The 19,102-nt window shown below is 40.5% G+C and overlaps 7 non-coding genes across 7 annotated transcripts; all 7 read left to right on the plus strand.

The window, feature by feature from the left end:
* Positions 1-3,377: 3,377 nt before the first annotated feature.
* Positions 3,378-3,459, plus strand: TRNAS-AGA (transfer RNA serine (anticodon AGA)). Its single transcript has one exon. It is a non-coding gene; the product is annotated as a tRNA-Ser (tRNA).
* Positions 3,460-7,399: 3,940 nt separating this feature from the next.
* On the plus strand, positions 7,400-7,481 carry TRNAS-AGA (transfer RNA serine (anticodon AGA)). The gene has a single exon. It is a non-coding gene; the product is annotated as a tRNA-Ser (tRNA).
* Positions 7,482-8,762: 1,281 nt separating this feature from the next.
* Positions 8,763-8,834, plus strand: TRNAH-GUG (transfer RNA histidin (anticodon GUG)). Its single transcript has one exon. It is a non-coding gene; the product is annotated as a tRNA-His (tRNA).
* Positions 8,835-11,419: 2,585 nt separating this feature from the next.
* On the plus strand, positions 11,420-11,501 carry TRNAS-AGA (transfer RNA serine (anticodon AGA)). The gene has a single exon. It is a non-coding gene; the product is annotated as a tRNA-Ser (tRNA).
* A 1,281-nt stretch (positions 11,502-12,782) lies between these two features.
* TRNAH-GUG (transfer RNA histidin (anticodon GUG)) lies at positions 12,783-12,854 on the plus strand. Its single transcript has one exon. It is a non-coding gene; the product is annotated as a tRNA-His (tRNA).
* Positions 12,855-15,442: 2,588 nt separating this feature from the next.
* TRNAS-AGA (transfer RNA serine (anticodon AGA)) lies at positions 15,443-15,524 on the plus strand. Its single transcript has one exon. It is a non-coding gene; the product is annotated as a tRNA-Ser (tRNA).
* A 1,281-nt stretch (positions 15,525-16,805) lies between these two features.
* On the plus strand, positions 16,806-16,877 carry TRNAH-GUG (transfer RNA histidin (anticodon GUG)). The gene has a single exon. It is a non-coding gene; the product is annotated as a tRNA-His (tRNA).
* The last annotated feature ends 2,225 nt before the right edge of the window (positions 16,878-19,102 follow it).

The raw sequence follows: 19,102 nt of genomic DNA on the forward strand, positions 1-19,102 counted from the left end.
TCTTTCTCTGTGGTTGGTGGCTACTTTCCTGAGCTTCCGAAGCCACGTGGTTCCTGCCTCTTGTTGTCAGACTTGAATTGGAAAAGGAACTATATTAACAAGCCTTTACCACTCACACACGGCGGAAGTTTATACTTTAATTCAGTGAGCTAAGAAAAGCGTGTTGTGGGTCCCCTACGAGCCATGGTGCTTGCTTCATCATGATTTGGCACCAGTCATTAGCCGCAGCTCTGCTAATGAGCCACTGAGGTCAGTTTCAATATTTACTCAAAAACATAACCATGCAGCCCACCCCTCAACTGTGTATTTATCTTGCTTTTCTGCTGTTCGTGTGATTAGCTGGGAGGAGCTCACGGCGACATCCTCCCTATAAAAGTGTAGATGGATCACTCTCTAACTCTTTCTTGCTTCACATACAAATGGCTTGAAAGGTGCAGGGAAGATGCAGGTCTAATAGACAGAATAGAAGGTCTGTGCCAGGTGGGTTTCTCTGCATTGGTGTCCCATCACAGGTCCGCAAGTGTAATGTGTGATCTTTGACTCCTGGCATTTCACAAGCAGGCGGCCAGGAAACGGTTTCAGCCTATCAACCACTGAGGAGACGCAGCCTCTGAATGAGGAATGAGGAAGCAATGAATACATCCAGCCTATCACAGGAACAGCCCTGAGTGTTCCGAATTATAAATTCTCCATGTCACTGTATGTCGTTGAGCCCAAGTAGCTCGCCGTGATCGTATAGTGGTTAGTACTCTGCGTTGTGGCCGCAGCAACCTCGGTTAGAATCCGAGTCACGGCATTGTGGTTGGCAATGTCATGGCAGTTGGGTGTTAACTTTACAGAATTAGCAAATGTACCAGTGGTTTTTGTAAAATGTCTATTAAAAACAGATCCTTTCAAATATTTAAACCATCTAACAACAAATGATTTAAACTCGCATGATTATAAGCTGCAGCTATAATGTATTTACTTACATAAGTTATCGTTCTTGAACCTATTGGGGGTGGAGGGGGAGCGGAGCTCACCCCCCAGGTGCAGTTGAGTGACCTGTGTTGTGGCTCTCTAGAGGGAAGGCACAAATTTTGCTGTCACCCAGCCCAATCCAGACGTGTATTGGGGCCAGGTTTCAGGCAAATAGAGCAGTAAGTGCAGAGAAATGTTCACTCTCTAAAAGTGGCATTTCTAAAATAGTAAAGTTAAATCCAACCTCACCAGTAAGTAGGATTTTCAATAAATAAATAAAGCTACTCCTCTCCGATATGGAATTACCAAATAAAAAGTATAGGGGAATACCCAGAGCTAACCTATGAGAGGGGTAGACCTGACAGTAGTGAAACATGAAATAGACTGTTTGGTACTTACAGGACACGCGAACCACCAAAGTACATATCTTATTTTTTACTAACATAGCATCATGCACCTAGGACTACCTAGGGCCTACCTTAGGTGTAAATTATATGTAATAAAAGGGGAGTTTATGGCTTGGCAAGTAGGCTGGGACTCCCCTGGGAGACCCCTGAGTCTATGCCCAGAACCATAACCAGAACCATAACTCTGCCAGCCGATAGCTCACTTTTTTTCCATAGGCTAACATTGAGTGGTTTCACTTGGAAATTCTTCTAAGTGGTATGGAGTTTTGGAACTTTAAAATATTCATCTAAAATCAGCCGAACAACGAATTCTGATTTACTCACCTGTTATCAGGAGAGACCTCAGTGCTGCATCTTGGAGCTCAGTACTGACCCTGAAAAGTAAATTTAACCGTACTTACCAGTAACTCGAATTTCCTTCCATGGGATATCATTGCCTGCTTTGTGCTGAAAATTTTCTAAGTGTCGATTTTTGAAACTTACAAATATTCTTTAAAAATCGTACCAACTGTGAAAACGTAATTGTTTACCTGTTTTAGATAGATGTCCCAGTACTGAGCATAGGAGCCCAGCACTGGATTACAAAAGTAACGAGAACGTACTTTACCCGTAACTTGAATTTTCTTCCATAGGAAACCATTGACTGTTTTTCTGTGAAATTTCTTCTAAGTGTCGATTTTGCAAACATGTAAATATTCCTTAAAAATCGCCTGTATAACTTAAACGCAGTTTCTCAACTGCTTACAGGTGGTACAGTAGTGCTGGATCTAGGATCCAACACTGACCTAGAAAAAGTAACCATAACCCCACTTACCTGCTAAGTGAATTTCCTTCCATAGGATAACATTGGTAATTTGATCAGCAAAAGTTTCGAAGTGTCAACTTTTAAAATAGCAAAATATTGCTTAAAAATCACAACAGTAACTAAAACGAATTTACTCACTTGTTTCCAAGAACTGTCCCAGGACTGAATCTAGGATCCAGTCCTGGATTTAGAAAAGTAATCCTGAAAGTAATTAATTGCATATAACTTAAAATTCCCATTGAGCTCAATGTATTATTGTGATTCAAATTGTGTTGCCTATTGCAATAAACTGTAACTATGACCTGCAAAAGTCAATTGCCTATTGCAAAGTATTTAACTAAAGCATCTCATTCTGAGAAAGTATATTTTGATACCTATTGTTGGTTCTAAAATAAAACAACAATATCTTTTTTATGCAAACCAATGGCCTAGAGTTCAGTTCTTGAGTGTGTGAGACCATTTGCTGACTGAGTGTGTACAACAAATGTTTTACACTGTACTCTGATACTGCCTTACTGCTCGGCAAGCTACCACTTTAGAGAGTAAGGTTATATCTAACTTTAGCCTCTGCCAAACCTCTGGGGACTGGGGACTCTGTGCACACTGTACCTATTTGGGAACAGTATATACAGAGCCACTTTCTCACAGTAGTGATAGAGTGATTAGAGTCCTAAGGCCAACATAAAGATACAGCTAAACGTGAGGTGAAAAGCAAAAAGGTTGCTGGTAGGCCACCTTAAGGATGCCAGGTCTAACAAAAACTGAACTAAGGATAACATGAGTAAAACATCAGGTTTCTCTACTGCATTTGGTGAGACAAGTGGGCCTTCTTTTATCTTCCATTCAAGCAATCTTTGACAGACCCCTTTATTATAGAGCTTTTCAAGGATTAAAGATAAGGCACTTACAAAGGAGTCCCAAATACTCAGAGATGGTTGACTTCTGTAATATGGGTCGTAGACTAAAAGCAGCGCAAAAACAGAGTGCAACAGGGTCCAAAAAACTTGAGTGCCACAAGAGAGTTTGAATGCAAGCGTATCCTTTTACAGATCCAGAGATATACTCATGCAATTTTTATTTTTAGGACAGAACGTGCATGATGAAAAAAACATTGTTTTTAAAAAGCTCATTGCAGAATATCAGTACTTTGATGTGGGAAAACTTCAAAATTTTCAAACAAAATATTTGTAGGCAGCTTCCAGCAAGTTGTTGTGGCCGAGTGGTTAAGGCGATGGACTAGAAATCCATTGGGGTATCCCCGCGCAGGTTCGAATCCTGCCAACAACGAGAATCTTTTTATTATCGGCTACAATTTCAGAAGTTAACCTTTAGTATTTCTTCCATTTCAGTTTTATAAATAGGTGGCTTATTTTTGTGTCACTATTGCCTCTCCACATATTTGTTATCGCTACCTCTTTCATGTCTTTGCTACACCTCATTCCTACTTTAGCACTGGTGTAAACGCTTCAAATTATTATACCGTTGCTCTCTCATTCATACCTGCGCATGCACTTGAAAGTTACTTTACCAATAAAAGACGCAAAGAGAGAAATAGAACAAAAGTGCTGGCTGGATTGGCAAACACACTTCATAAAACTGCATTTTCTTTTTTATTCTCCCCCGTGTTACATGCTTAACCTCCCCATGTGCAATTTCTCTTAACCTGCTGTCCCAGGAAGAGAATTTCATCTACAGGCTCTTTCTGTGTTTTTTTCCCTAGTCTGTGTTTCCCATTTCTTAGCTGTGTAACTGTTCCTTTACGCGCTCTATTTAAACGCCATCAATCTCATTTGAGCTCCTAGCTCCCGCTTCTGTTTTCTCCACCTCTCATACTGCCAGTTCTCTCTTTCTCTGTGGTTGGTGGCTACTTTCCTGAGCTTCCGAAGCCACGTGGTTCCTGCCTCTTGTTGTCAGACTTGAATTGGAAAAGGAACCATATTAACAAGCCTTTACCACTCACACACGGTGGAAGTTTATACTTTAATTCAGTGAGCTAAGAAAAGCGTGTTGTGGGTCCCCTACGAGCCATGGTGCTTGCTTCATCATGATTTGGCACCAGTCATTAGCCGCAGCTCTGCTAATGAGCCACTGAGGTCAGTTTCAATATTTACTCAAAAACATAACCATGCAGCCCACCCCTCAACTGTGTATTTATCTTGCTTTTCTGCTGTTCGTGTGATTAGCTGGGAGGAGCTTACGGCGACATCCTCCCTATAAAAGTGTAGATGGATCACTCTCTAACTCTTTCTTGCTTCACATACAAATGGCTTGAAAGGTGCAGGGAAGATGCAGGTCTAATAGACAGAATAGAAGGCCTGTGCTAGGTGGGTTTCTCTGCATTGGTGTCCCATCACAGGTCCGCAAGTGTAATGTGTGATCTTTGACTCCTGGCATTTCACAAGCAGGCGGCCAGGAAACGGTTTCAGCCTATCAACCACTGAGGAGACGCAGCCTCTGAATGAGGAATGAGGAAGCAATGAATACATCCAGCCTATCACAGGAACAGCCCTGAGTGTTCCGAATTATAAATTCTCCATGTCACTGTATGTCGTTGAGCCCAAGTAGCTCGCCGTGATCGTATAGTGGTTAGTACTCTGCCTTGTGGCCGCAGCAACCTCGGTTCGTATCCGAGTCACGGCATTGTGGTTGGGAATGTCACGGCAGTTGGGTGTTAATTTTACAGAATTAGCAAATGTACCAGTGGTTTTTGTAAAATGTCTATTAAAAACAGATCCTTTCAAATATTTAAACCATCTAACAACAAATGATTTAAACTCGCATGATTATAAGCTGTAGCTATAATGTATTTACTTACATAAATTATCGTTCTTGAACCTCTTGGGGGTGGAGGGGGAGCGGAGCTCACCCCCCAGGTGCAGTTGAGTGACCTGTGTTGTGGCTCTCTAGAGGGAAGGCACAAATTTTGCTGTCACCCAGCCCAATCCAGACGTGTATTGGGGCCAGGTTTCAGGCAAATAGAGCAGTAAGTGCAGAGAAATGTTCACTCTCTAAAAGTGGCATTTCTAAAATAGTAAAGTTAAATCCAAACTCACCAGTAAGTAGGATTTTCAATAAATAAATAAAGCTACTCCTCTCCGATATGGAATTACCAAATAAAAAGTATAGGGGAATACACAGAGCTAACCTATGAGAGGGGTAGACCTCACAGTAGTGAAAAATGAAATAGACTGTTTGGTACTTACAGGACACGCGAACCACCAAAGTACATATCTTATTCTTTACTTACATAGCATCATGCACCTAGGACTACCTAGGGCCTACCTTAGGTGTAAAATATATGTAATATAAGGGGAGTTTAAGGCTTGGCAAGTAGGCTGGGACTCCCCTGGGAGACCCCTGAGTCTATGCCCAGAACCATAACTCTGCCAGTCGAGTACTTACCTAAAAGCCGATAACTCACTTTTCTTCCATAAGCTAACATTGAGTGGTTTCACTTGGAAATTCTTCTAAGTGGTGTGGAGTTTTGGAACTTTAAAATATTCATCTAAAATCAGCCGAACAACGAATTCTGATTTACTCACCTGTTATCAGGAGAGACCTCAGTGCTGCATCTTGGAGCTCAGTACTGACCCTGAAAAGTAATTTTAACCGTACTTACCAGTAACTCGAATTTCCTACCATGGGATATCATTGCCTGCTTTTGCTGAAAATTTTCTAAGTGTCGATTTTTGAAACTTACAAATATTCTTTAAAAATCGTACCAACTGTGAAAACGTAATTGTTTACCTGTTTTAGATAGATGTCCCAGTACTGAGCCTAGGAGCCCAGCACTGGATTACAAAAGTAACGAGAACGTACTTTACCCGTAACTTGAATTTTCTTCCATAGGAAACCATTGACTGTTTTTCTGTGAAATTTCTTCTAAGTATCGATTTTGCAAACATGTAAATATTCCTTAAAAATCGCCTGTATAACTTAAACGCAGTTTCTCAACTGCTTACAGGTGGTACAGTAGTGCTGGATCTAGGATCCAACACTGACCTAGAAAAAGTAACCATAACCCCACTTACCTGCTAAGTGAATTTCCTTCCATAGGATAACATTGGTAATTTGATCAGCAAAAGTTTCTAAGTGTCAACTTTTAAAATAGCAAAATATTGCTTAAAAATCACAACAGTAACTAAAACGAATTTACTCACTTGTTTCCAAGAACTGTCCCAGGACTGAATCTAGGATCCAGTCCTGGATTTAGAAAAGTAATCCTGAAAGTAATTAATTGCATATAACTTAAAATTCCCATTGAGCTCAATGTATTATTGTGATTCAAATTGTGTTGCCTATTGCAATAAACTGTAACTATGACCTGCAAAAGTCAATTGCCTATTGCAAAGTATTTAACTAAAGCATCTCATTCTGAGAAAGTATATTTTGATACCTATTGTTGGTTCTAAAATAAAACAACAATATCTTTTTTATGCAAACCAATGGCCTAGAGTTCAGTTCTTGAGTGTGTGAGACCATTTGCTGACTGAGTGTGTACAACAAATGTTTTACACTGTACTCTGATACTGCCTTACTGCTCGGCAAGCTACCACTTTAGAGAGTAAGGTTATATCTAACTTTAGCCTCTGCCAAACCTCTGGGGACTGGGGACTCTGTGCACACTGTACCTATTTGGGAACAGTATATACAGAGCCACTGTCTCACAGTAGTGATAAAGTGATTAGAGTCCTAAGGCCAACATAAAGATACAGCAAAACGTGAGGTGAAAAGCAAAAAGGTTGCTGGTAGGCCACCTTAAGGATGCCAGGTCTAACAAAAACTGAACTAAGGATAACATGAGTAAAACATCAGGTTTCTCTACTGCATTTGGTGAGATAAGTGGGCCTTCTTTTATCTTCCATTCAAGCAATCTTTGACAGACCCCTTTATTATAGAGCTTTTCAAGGATTAAAGATAAGGCACTTACAAAGGAGTCCCAAATACTCAGAGATGGTTGACTTCTGTAATATGGGTCGTAGACTAAAAGCAGCGCAAAAACAGAGTGCAACAGGGTCCAAAAAACTTGAGTGCCACAAGAGAGTTTGAATGCAAGCGTATCCTTTTACAGATCCAGAGATATACTAATGCAATTTTTATTTTTAGGACAGAACGTGCATGATGAAAAAAAAATTGTTTTTAAAAAGCGCATTGCAGAATATCAGTACTTTGATGTGGGAAAACTTCAAAACTTTCAAACAAAATATTTGTAGGCAGCTTACAGCAAGTTGTTGTGGCCGAGTGGTTAAGGTGATGGACTAGAAATCCATTGGGGTATCCCCGCGCAGGTTCGAATCCTGCCAACAACGAGAATCTTTTTATTATCGGCTACAATTTCAGAAGTTAACCTTTAGTATTTCTTCCATTTCAGTTTTATAAATAGGTGGCTTATTTTTGTGTCACTATTGCCTCTCCACATATTTGTTATCGCTACCTCTTTCATGTCTTTGCTACACCTCATTCCTACTTTAGCACTGGTGTAAACGCTTCAAATTATTATACCGTTGCTCTCTCATTCATACCTGCGCATGCACTTGAAAGTTACTTTACCAATAAAAGACGCAAAGAGAGAAATAGAACAAAAGTGCTGGCTGGATTGGCAAACACACTTCATAAAACTGCATTTTCTTTTTTATTCTCCCCCGTGTTACATGCTTAACCTCCCCATGTGTAATTTCTCTTAACCTGCTGTCCCAGGAAGAGAATTTCATCTACAGGCTCTTTCTGTGTTTTTTTCCCTAGTCTGTCTTTCCCATTTCTTAGCTGTGTAACTGTTCCTTTACGCGCTCTATTTAAACGCCATCAATCTCATTTGAGCTCCTTGCTCCCACTTCTGTTTTCTCCACCTCTCATACTGCCAGTTCTCTCTTTCTCTGTGGTTGGTGGCTACTTTCCTGAGCTTCCGAAGCCAGGTGGTTCCTGTCTCTTGTTGTCAGACTTGAATTGGAAAAGGAACCATATTAACAAGCCTTTACCACTCACACACGGCGGAGGTTTATACTTTAATTCAGTGAGCTAAGAAAAGTGTGTTGTGGGTCCCCTATGAGCCATGGTGCTTGCTTCATCATGATTTGGCACCAGTCATTAGCCGCAGCTCTGCTAATGAGCCACTGAGGTCAGTTTCAATATTTACTCAAAAACATAACCATGCAGCCCACCCCTCAACTGTGTATTTATCTTGCTTTTCTGCTGTTCGTGTGATTAGCTGGGAGGAGCTCACGGCGACATCCTCCCTATAAAAGTGTAGATGGATCACTCTCTAACTCTTTCTTGCTTCACATACAAATGGCTTGAAAGGTGCAGGGAAGATGCAGGTCTAATAGACAGAATAGAAGGTCTGTGCCAGGTGGGTTTCTCTGCATTGGTGTCCCATCACAGGTCCGCAAGTGTAATGTGTGATCTTTGACTCCTGGCATTTCACAAGCAGGCGGCCAGGAAACGGTTTCAGCCTATCAACCACTGAGGAGAGGCAGCCTCTGAATGACGAATGAGGAAGCAATGAATACATCCAGCCTATCACAGGAACAGCCCTGAGTGTTCCGAATTATAAATTCTCCATGTCACTGTATGTCGTTGAGCCCAAGTAGCTCGCCGTGATCGTATAGTGGTTAGTACTCTGCGTTGTGGCCGCAGCAACCTCGGTTCGAATCCGAGTCACGGCATTGTGGTTGGCAATGTCACGGCAGTTGGGTGTTAATTTTACAGAATTAGCAAATGTACCAGTGGTTTTTGTAAAATGTCTATTAACAGATCCTTTCAAATATTTAAACCATCTAACAACAAATGATTTAAACTCGCATGATTATAAGCTGTAGCTATAATGTATTTACTTACATAAATTATCGGTCTTGAACCTATTGGGGGTGGAGGGGGAGCGGAGCTCACCCCCCAGGTGCAGTTGAGTGACCTGTGTTGTGGCTCTCTAGAGGGAAGGCACACATTTTGCTGTCACCCAGCCCAATCCAGACGTGTATTGGGGCCAGGTTTCAGGCAAATAGAGCAGTAAGTGCAGAGAAATGTTCACTCTCTAAAAGTGGCATTTCTAAAATAGTAAAGTTAAATCCAACCTCACCAGTAAGTAGGATTTTCAATAAATAAATAAAGCTACACCTCTCCGATATGGAATTACCAAATAAAAAGTATAGGGGAATACACAGAGCTAACCTATGAGAGGGGTAGACCTCACAGTAGTGAAAAATGAAATAGACTGTTTGGTACTTACAGGACACGCGAACCACCAAAGTACATATCTTATTTTTTACTTACATAGCATCATGCACCTAGGACTACCTAGGGCCTACCTTAGGTGTAAATTATATGTAATAAAAGGGGAGTTTAAGGCTTGGCAAGTAGGCTGGGACTCCCCTGGGAGACCCCTGAGTCTATGCCCAGAACCATAACTCTGCCAATCGAGTACTTACCTAAAAGCCGATAACTCACTTTTCTTCCATAGGCTAACATTGAGTGGTTTCACTTGGAAATTCTTCTAAGTGGTGTGGAGTTTTGGAACTTTAAAATATTCATCTAAAATCAGCCGAACAACGAATTCTGATTTACTCACCTGTTATCAGGAGAGACCTCAGTGCTGCATCTTGGAGCTCGGTACTGACCCTGAAAAGTAATTTTAACCGTACTTACCAGTAACTCGAATTTCCTTCCATGGGATATCATTGCCTGCTTTTTGCTGAAAATTTTCTAAGTGTCGATTTTTGAAACTTACAAATATTCTTTAAAAATCGTACCAACTGTGAAAACGTAATTGTTTACCTGTTTTAGATAGATGTCCCAGTACTGAGCCTAGGAGCCCAGCACTGGATTACAAAAGTAACGAGAACGTACTTTACCCGTAACTTGAATTTTCTTCCATAGGAAACCATTGACTGTTTTTCTGTGAAATTTCTTCTAAGTGTCGATTTTGCAAACATGTAAATATTCCTTAAAAATCGCCTGTATAACTTAAACATAGTTTCTCAACTGCTTACAGGTGGTACAGTAGTGCTGGATCTAGGATCCAACACTGACCTAGAAAAAGTGACCATAACCCCACTTACCTGCTAAGTGAATTTCCTTCCATAGGATAACATTGGTAATTTGATCAGCAAAAGTTTCTAAGTGTCAACTTTTAAAATAGCAAAATATTGCTTAAAAATCACAACAGTAACTAAAACGAATTTACTCACTTGTTTCCAAGAACTGTCCCAGGACTGAATCTAGGATCCAGTCCTGGATTTAGAAAAGTAATCCTGAAAGTAATTAATTGGATATAACTTAAAATTCCCATTGAGCTCAATGTATTATTGTGATTCAAATTGTGTTGCCTATTGCAATAAACTGTAACTATGACCTGCAAAAGTCAATTGCCTATTGCAAAGTATTTAACTAAAGCATCTCATTCTGAGAAAGTATATTTTGATACCTATTGTTGGTTCTAAAATAAAACAACAATATCTTTTTTATGCAAACCAATGGCCTAGAGTTCAGTTCTTGAGTGTGTGAGACCATTTGCTGACTGAGTGTGTACAACAAATGTTTTACACTGTACTCTGATACTGCCTTACTGCTCGGCAAGCTACCACTTTAGAGAGTAAGGTTATATCTAACTTTAGCCTCTGCCAAACCTCTGGGGACTGGGGACTCTGTGCACACTGTACCTATTTGGGAACAGTATATACAGAGCCATTTTCTCACAGTAGTGATAAAGTGATTAGAGTCCTAAGGCCAACATAAAGATACAGCAAAACGTGAGGTGAAAAGCAAAAAGGTTGCTGGTAGGCCACCTTAAGGATGCCAGGTCTAACAAAAACTGAACTAAGGATAACATGAGTAAAACATCAGGTTTCTCTACTGCATTTGGTGAGACAAGTGGGCCTTCTTTTATCTTCCATTCAAGCAATCTTTGACAGACCCCTTTATTATAGAGCTTTTCAAGGATTAAAGATAAGGCACTTACAAAGGAGTCCCAAATACTCAGAGATGGTTGACTTCTGTAATATGGGTCGTAGACTAAAAGCAGCGCAAAAACAGAGTGCAACAGGGTCCAAAAAACTTGAGTGCCACAAGAGAGTTTGAATGCAAGCGTATCCTTTTACAGATCCAGAGATATACTCATGCAATTTTTATTTTTAGGACAGAACGTGCATGATGAAAAAAACATTGTTTTTAAAAAGCTCATTGCAGAATATCAGTACTTTGATGTGGGAAAACTTCAAAACTTTCAAACAAAATATTTGTAGGCAGCTTACAGCAAGTTGTTGTGGCCGAGTGGTTAAGGCGATGGACTAGAAATCCATTGGGGTATCCCCGCGCAGGTTCGAATCCTGCCAACAACGAGAATCTTTTTATTATCGGCTACAATTTCAGAAGTTAACCTTTAGTATTTCTTCCATTTCAGTTTTATAAATAGGTGGCTTATTTTTGTGTCACTATTGCCTCTCCACATATTTGTTATCGCTACCTCTTTCATGTCTTTGCTACACCTCATTCCTACTTTAGCACTGGTGTAAACGCTTCAAATTATTATACCGTTGCTCTCTCATTCATACCTGCGCATGCACTTGAAAGTTACTTTACCAATAAAAGACGCAAAGAGAGAAATAGAACAAAAGTGCTGGCTGGATTGGCAAACACACTTCATAAAACTGCATTTTCTTTTTTATTCTCCCCCGTGTTACATGCTTAACCTCCCCATGTGTAATTTCTCTTAACCTGCTGTCCCAGGAAGAGAATTTCATCTACAGGCTATTTCTGTGTTTTTTTCCCTAGTCTGTCTTTCCCATTTCTTAGCTGTGTAACTGTTCCTTTACACGCTCTATTTAAACGCCATCAATCTCATTTGAGCTCCTTGCTCCCGCTTCTGTTTTCTCCACCTCTCATACTGCCAGTTCTCTCTTTCTCTGTGGTTGGTGGCTACTTTCCTGAGCTTCCGAAGCCACGTGGTTCCTGCCTCTTGTTGTCAGACTTGAATTGGAAAAGGAACCATATTAACAAGCCTTTACCACTCACACACGGCGGAAGTTTATACTTTAATTCAGTGAGCTAAGAAAAGCGTGTTGTGGGTCCCCTACGAGCCATGGTGCTTGCTTCATCATGATTTGGCACCAGTCATTAGCCGCAGCTCTGCTAATGAGCCACTGAGGTCAGTTTCAATGTTTACTCAAAAACATAACCGTGCAGCCCACCCCTCAACTGTGTATTTATCTTGCTTTTCTGCTGTTCGTGTGATTAGCTGGGAGGAGCTCACGGCGACATCCTCCCTATAAAAGTGTAGATGGATCACTCTCTAACTCTTTCTTGCTTCACATACAAATGGCTTGAAAGGTGCAGGGAAGATGCAGGTCTAATAGACAGAATAGAAGGTCTGTGCCAGGTGGGTTTCTCTGCATTGGTGTCCCATCACAGGTCCGCAAGTGTAATGTGTGATCTTTGACTCCTGGCATTTCACAAGCAGGCGGCCAGGAAACGGTTTCAGCCTATCAACCACTGAGGAGACGCAGCCTCTGAATGAGGAATGAGGAAGCAATGAATACATCCAGCCTATCACAGGAACAGCCCTGAGTGTTCCGAATTATAAATTCTCCATGTCACTGTATGTTGTGGAGCACAAGTAGCTCGCCGTGATCGTATAGTGGTTAGTACTCTGCGTTGTGGCCGCAGCAACCTCGGTTCGAATCCGAGTCACGGCATTGTGGTTGGCAATGTCACGGCAGTTGGGTGTTAATTTTACAGAATTAGCAAATGTACCAGTGGTTTTTGTAAAATGTCTATTAAAAACAGATCCTTTCAAATATTTAAACCATCTAACAACAAATGATTTAAACTTGCATGATTATAAGCTGTAGCTATAATGTATTTACTTACATAAATTATCGTTCTTGAACCTATTGGGGGTGGAGGGGGAGCGGAGCTCACCCCCCAGGTGCAGTTGAGTGACCTGTGTTGTGGCTCTCTAGAGGGAAGGCACACATTTTGCTGTCACCCAGCCCAATCCAGACGTGTATTGGGGCCAGGTTTCAGGCAAATAGAGCAGTAAGTGCAGAGACATGTTCACTCTCTAAAAGTGGCATTTCTAAAATAGTAAAGTTAAATCCAACCTCACCAGTAAGTAGGATTTTCAATAAATAAATAAAGCTACTCCTCTCCGATATGGAATTACCAAATAAAAAGTATAGGGGAATACACAGAGCTAACCTATGAGAGGGGTAGACCTCACAGTAGTGAAAAATGAAATAGACTGTTTGGTACTTACAGGACACGCGAACCACCAAAGTACATATCTTATTTTTTACTTACATAGCATCATGCACCTAGGACTACCTAGGGCCTACCTTAGGTGTAAATTATATGTAATAAAAGGGGAGTTTAAGGCTTGGCAAGTAGGCTGGGACTCCCCTGGGAGACCCCTGAGTCTATGCCCAGAAACATAACTCTGCCAGTCGAGTACTTACCTAAAAGCCGATAACTCACTTTTCTTCCATAGGCTAACATTGAGTGGTTTCACTTGGAAATTCTTCTAAGTGGTGTGGAGTTTTGGAACTTTAAAATATTCATCTAAAATCAGCCGAACAACGAATTCTGATTTACTCACCTGTTATCAGGAGAGACCTCAGTGCTGCATCTTGGAGCTCGGTACTGACCCTGAAAAGTAATTTTAACCGTACTTACCAGTAACTCGAATTTCCTTCCATGGGATATCATTGCCTGCTTTTTGCTGAAAATTTTCTAAGTGTCGATTTTTGAAACTTACAAATATTCTTTAAAAATCGTACCAACTGTGAAAACGTAATTGTTTACCTGTTTTAGATAGATGTCCCAGTACTGAGCCTAGGAGCCCAGCACTGGATTACAAAAGTAACGAGAACGTACTTTACCCGTAACTTGAATTTTCTTCCATAGGAAACCATTGACTGTTTTTCTGTGAAATTTCTTCTAAGTGTCGATTTTGCAAACATGTAAATATTCCTTAAAAATCGCCTGTATAACTTAAACGCAGTTTCTCAACTGCTTACAGGTGGTACAGTAGTGCTGGATCTAGGATCCAACACTGACCTAGAAAACGTAACCATAACCCCACTTACCTGCTAAGTGAATTTCCTTCCATAGGATAACATTGGTAATTTGATCAGCAAAAGTTTCGAAGTGTCAACTTTTAAAATAGCAAAATATTGCTTAAAAATCACAACAGTAACTAAAACGAATTTACTCACTTGTTTCCAAGAACTGTCCCAGGACTGAATCTAGGATCCAGTCATGGATTTAGAAAAGTAATCCTGAAAGTAATTAATTGCATATAACTTAAAATTCCCATTGAGCTCAATGTATTATTGTGATTCAAATTGTGTTGCCTATTGCAATAAACTGTAACTATGACCTGCAAAAGTCAATTGCCTATTGCAAAGTATTTAACTAAAGCATCTCATTCTGAGAAAGTATATTTTGACACCTATTGTTGGTTCTAAAATAAAACAACAACATCTTTTTTATGCAAACCAATGGCCTAGAGTTCAGTTCTTGAGTGTGTGAGACCATTTGCTGACTGAGTGTGTACAACAAATGTTTTACACTGTACTCTGATACTGCCTTACTGTTCGGCAAGCTACCACTTTAGAGAGTAAGGTTATATCTAACTTTAGCCTCTGCCAAACCTCTGGGGACTGGGGACTCTGTGCACACTGTACCTATTTGGGAACAGTATATACAGAGCCACTGTCTCACAGTAGTGATAAAGTGATTAGAGTCCTAAGGCCAACATAAAGATACAGCAAAACGTGAGGTGAAAAGCAAAAAGGTTGCTGGTAGGCCACCTTAAGGATGCCAGGTCTAACAAAAACTGAACTAAGGATAACATGAGTAAAACATCAGGTTTCTCTACTGCATTTGGTGAGACAAGTGGGCCTTCTTTTATCTTCCATTCAAGCAATCTTTGACAGACCCCTTTATTATAGAGCTTTTCAAGGATTAAAGATAAGGCACTTACAAAGGAGTCCCAAATACTCAGAGATGGTTGACTTCTGTAATATGGGTCGTAGACTAAAAGCAGCACAAAAACAGAGTGCAACAGGGTCCAAAAAACTTGAGTGCCACAAGAGAGTTTGAATGCAAGCGTATCCTTTTACAGATCCAGAGATATACTCATGCAATTTTTATTTTTAGGACAGAACGTGCATGATGAAAAAAACATTGTTTTTAAAAAGCGCATTGCAGAATATCAGTACTTTGATGTGGGAAAACTTCAAAACTTTCGAACAAAATATTTGTAGGCAGCTTACAGCAAGTTGTTGTGGCCGAGTGGTTAAGGCGATGGACTAGAAATGCATTGGGGTATCCCCGCGCAGGTTCGAATCCTGCCAACAACGAGAATCTTTTTATTATCGGCTACAATTTCAGAAGTTAACATTTAGTATTTCTTCCATTTCAGTTTTATAAATAGGTGGCTTATTTTTGTGTCACTATTGCCTCTCCACATATTTGTTATTGCTACCTCTTTTATGTCTTTGCTACACCTCATTCCTACTTTAGCACTGGTGTAAACGCTTCAAATTATTATACCGTTGCTCTCTCATTCATACCTGCGCATGCACTTGAAAGTTACTTTACCAATAAAAGATGCAAAGAGAGAAATAGAACAAAAGTGCTGGCTGGATTGGCAAACACACTTCATAAAACTGCATTTTCTTTTTTATTCTCCCCCGTGTTACATGCTTAACCTCCCCATGTGTAATTTCTCTTAACCTGCTGTCCCAGGAAGAGAATTTCATCTACAGGCTCTTTCTGTGTTTTTTTCCCTAGTCTGTCTTTCCCATTTCTTAGCTGTGTAACTGTTCCTTTACGCGCTCTATTTAAACGCCATCAATCTCATTTGAGCTCCTTGCTCCCGCTTCTGTTTTCTCCACCTCTCATACTGCCAGTTCTCTCTTTCTCTGTGGTTGGTGGCTACTTTCCTGAGCTTCCGAAGCCACGTGGTTCCTGCCTCTTGTTGTCAGACTTGAATTGGAAAAGGAACCATATTAACAAGCCTTTACCACTCACACACGGCGGAAGTTTATACTTTAATTCAGTGAGCTAAGAAAAGCGTGTTGTGGGTCCCCTACGAGCCATGGTGCTTGCTTCATCATGATTTGGCACCAGTCATTAGCCGCAGCTCTGCTAATGAGCCACTGAGGTCAGTTTCAATATTTACTCAAAAACATAACCATGCAGCCCACCCCTCAACTGTGTATTTATCTTGCTTTTCTGCTGTTCGTGTGATTAGCTGGGAGGAGCTCACGGCGACATCCTCCCTATAAAAGTGTAGATGGATTACTCTCTAACTCTTTCTTGCTTCACATACAAATGGCTTGAAAGGTGCAGGGAAGATGCAGGTCTAATAGACAGAATAGAAGGTCTGTGCCAGGTGGGTTTCTCTGCATTGGTGTCCCATCACAGGTCCGCAAGTGTAATGTGTGATCTTTGACTCCTGGCATTTCACAAGCAGGCGGCCAGGAAACGGTTTCAGCCTATCAACCACTGAGGAGACGCAGCCTCTGAATGAGGAATGAGGAAGCAATGAATACATCCAGCCTATCACAGGAACAGCCCTGAGTGTTCCGAATTATAAATTCTCCATGTCACTCTATGTCGTTGAGCCCAAGTAGCTCGCCGTGATCGTATAGTGGTTAGTACTCTGCGTTGTGGCCGCAGCAACCTCGGTTCGAATCCGAGTCACGGCATTGTGGTTGGCAATGTCACGGCAGTTGGGTGTTAATTTTACAGAATTAGCAAATGTACCAGTGGTTTTTGGAAAATGTCTATTAAAAACAGATCCTTTCAAATATTTAAACCATCTAACAACAAATGATTTAAACTCGCATGATTATAAGCTGTAGCTATAATGTATTTACTTACATAAATTATCGGTCTTGAACCTATTGGGGGTGGAGGGGGAGCGGAGCTCACCCCCCAGGTGCAGTTGAGTGACCTGTGTTGTGGCTCTCTAGAGGGAAGGCACACATTTTGCTGTCACCCAGCCCAATCCAGACGTGTATTGGGGCCAGGTTTCAGGCAAATAGAGCAGTAAGTGCAGAGAAATGTTCACTCTCTAAAAATGGCATTTCTAAAATAGTAAAGTTAAATCCAACCTCACCAGTAAGTAGGATTTTCAATAAATAAATAAAGCTACTCCTCTCCGATATGGAATTACCAAATAAAAAGTATAGGGGAATACACAGAGCTAACCTATGAGAGGGGTAGACCTCACAGTAGTGAAAAATGAAATAGACTGTTTGGTACTTACAGGACACGCGAACCACCAAAGTACATATCTTATTTTTTACTTACATAGCATCATGCACCTAGGACTACCTAGGGCCTACCTTAGGTATAAATTATATGTAATAAAAGGGGAGTTTAAGGCTTGGCAAGTAGGCTGGGACTCACCTGGGAGACCCCTGAGTCTAAGCCCAGAACCATAACTCTGCCAGTCGAGTACTTACCTAAAAGCCGATAACTCACTTTTCTTCCATAGGCTAACATTCAGTGGTTTCACTTGGAAATTCTTCTAAGTGGTGTGGAGTTTTGGAACTTTAAAATATTCATCTAAAATCAGCCGAACAACGAATTCAGATTTACTCACCTGTTATCAGGAGAGACCTCAGTGCTGCATCTTGGAGCTCGGTATTGACCCTGAAAAGTAATTTTAACCGTACTTACCAGTAACTCGAATTTCCTTCCATGGGATATCATTGCCTGCTTTTTGCTGAAAATTTTCTAAGTGTCGATTTTTGAAAATTACAAATATTCTTTAAAAATCGTACCAACTGTGAAAACGTAATTGTTTACCTGTTTTAGATAGATGTCCCAGTACTGAGCCTAGGAGCCCAGCACTGGATTACAAAAGTAACGAGAACGTACTTTACCCGTAACTTGAATTTTCTTCCATAGGAAACCATTGACTGTTTTTCTGTGAAATTTCTTCTAAGTGTCGATTTTGCAAACATGTAAATATTCCTTAAAAATCGCCTGTATAACTTAAACGCAGTTTCTCAACTGCTTACAGGTGGTACAGTAGTGCTGGATCTAGGATCCAACACTGACCTAGAAAAAGTAACCATAACCCCACTTACCTGCTAAGTGAATTTCCTTCCATAGGATAACATTGGTAATTTGATCAGCAAAAGTTTCTAAGTGTCAACTTTTAAAATAGCAAAATATTGCTTAAAAATCACAACAGTAACTAAAACGAATTTACTCACTTGTTTCCAAGAACTGTCCCAGGACTGAATCTAGGATCCAGTCCTGGATTTAGAAAAGTAATCCTGAAAGTAATTAATTGCATATAACTTAAAATTCCCATTGAGCTCAATGTATTATTGTGATTCAAATTGTGTTGCCTATTGCAATAAACTGTAACTATTACCTGCAAAAGTCAATTGCCTATTGCAAAGTATTTAACTAAAGCATCTCATTCTGAGAAAGTATATTTTGATACCTATTGTTGGTTCTAAAATAAAACAACAATATCTTTTGTATGCAAACCAAGGCCTAGAGTTCAGTTCTTGAGTGTGTGAGACCATTTGCTGACTGAGTGTGTACAACAAATGTTTTACACTGCACTCTGATACTGCCTTACTGCTCGGCAAGCTACCACTTTAGAGAGTAAGGTTACATCTAACTTTAGCCTCTGCCAAACCTCTGGGGACTGGGGACTCTGTGCACACTGTACCTATTTGGGAACAGTATATACAGAGCCACTTTCTCACAGTAGTGATAACGTGATTAGAGTCCTAAGGCCAACATAAAGATACAGCAAAACGTGAGGTGAAAAGCAAAAAGGTTGCTGGTAGGCCACCTTAAGGATGCCAGGTCTAACAAAAACTGAACTAAGGATAACATGAGTAAAACATCAGGTTTCTCTACTGCATTTGGTGAGACAAGTGGGCCTTCTTTTATCTTCCAT

The sequence above is a fragment of the Triturus cristatus genome, chromosome 12 (assembly GCF_964204655.1).
Source record: "Triturus cristatus chromosome 12, aTriCri1.1, whole genome shotgun sequence".
Lineage (NCBI taxonomy): Eukaryota > Metazoa > Chordata > Amphibia > Caudata > Salamandridae > Triturus > Triturus cristatus.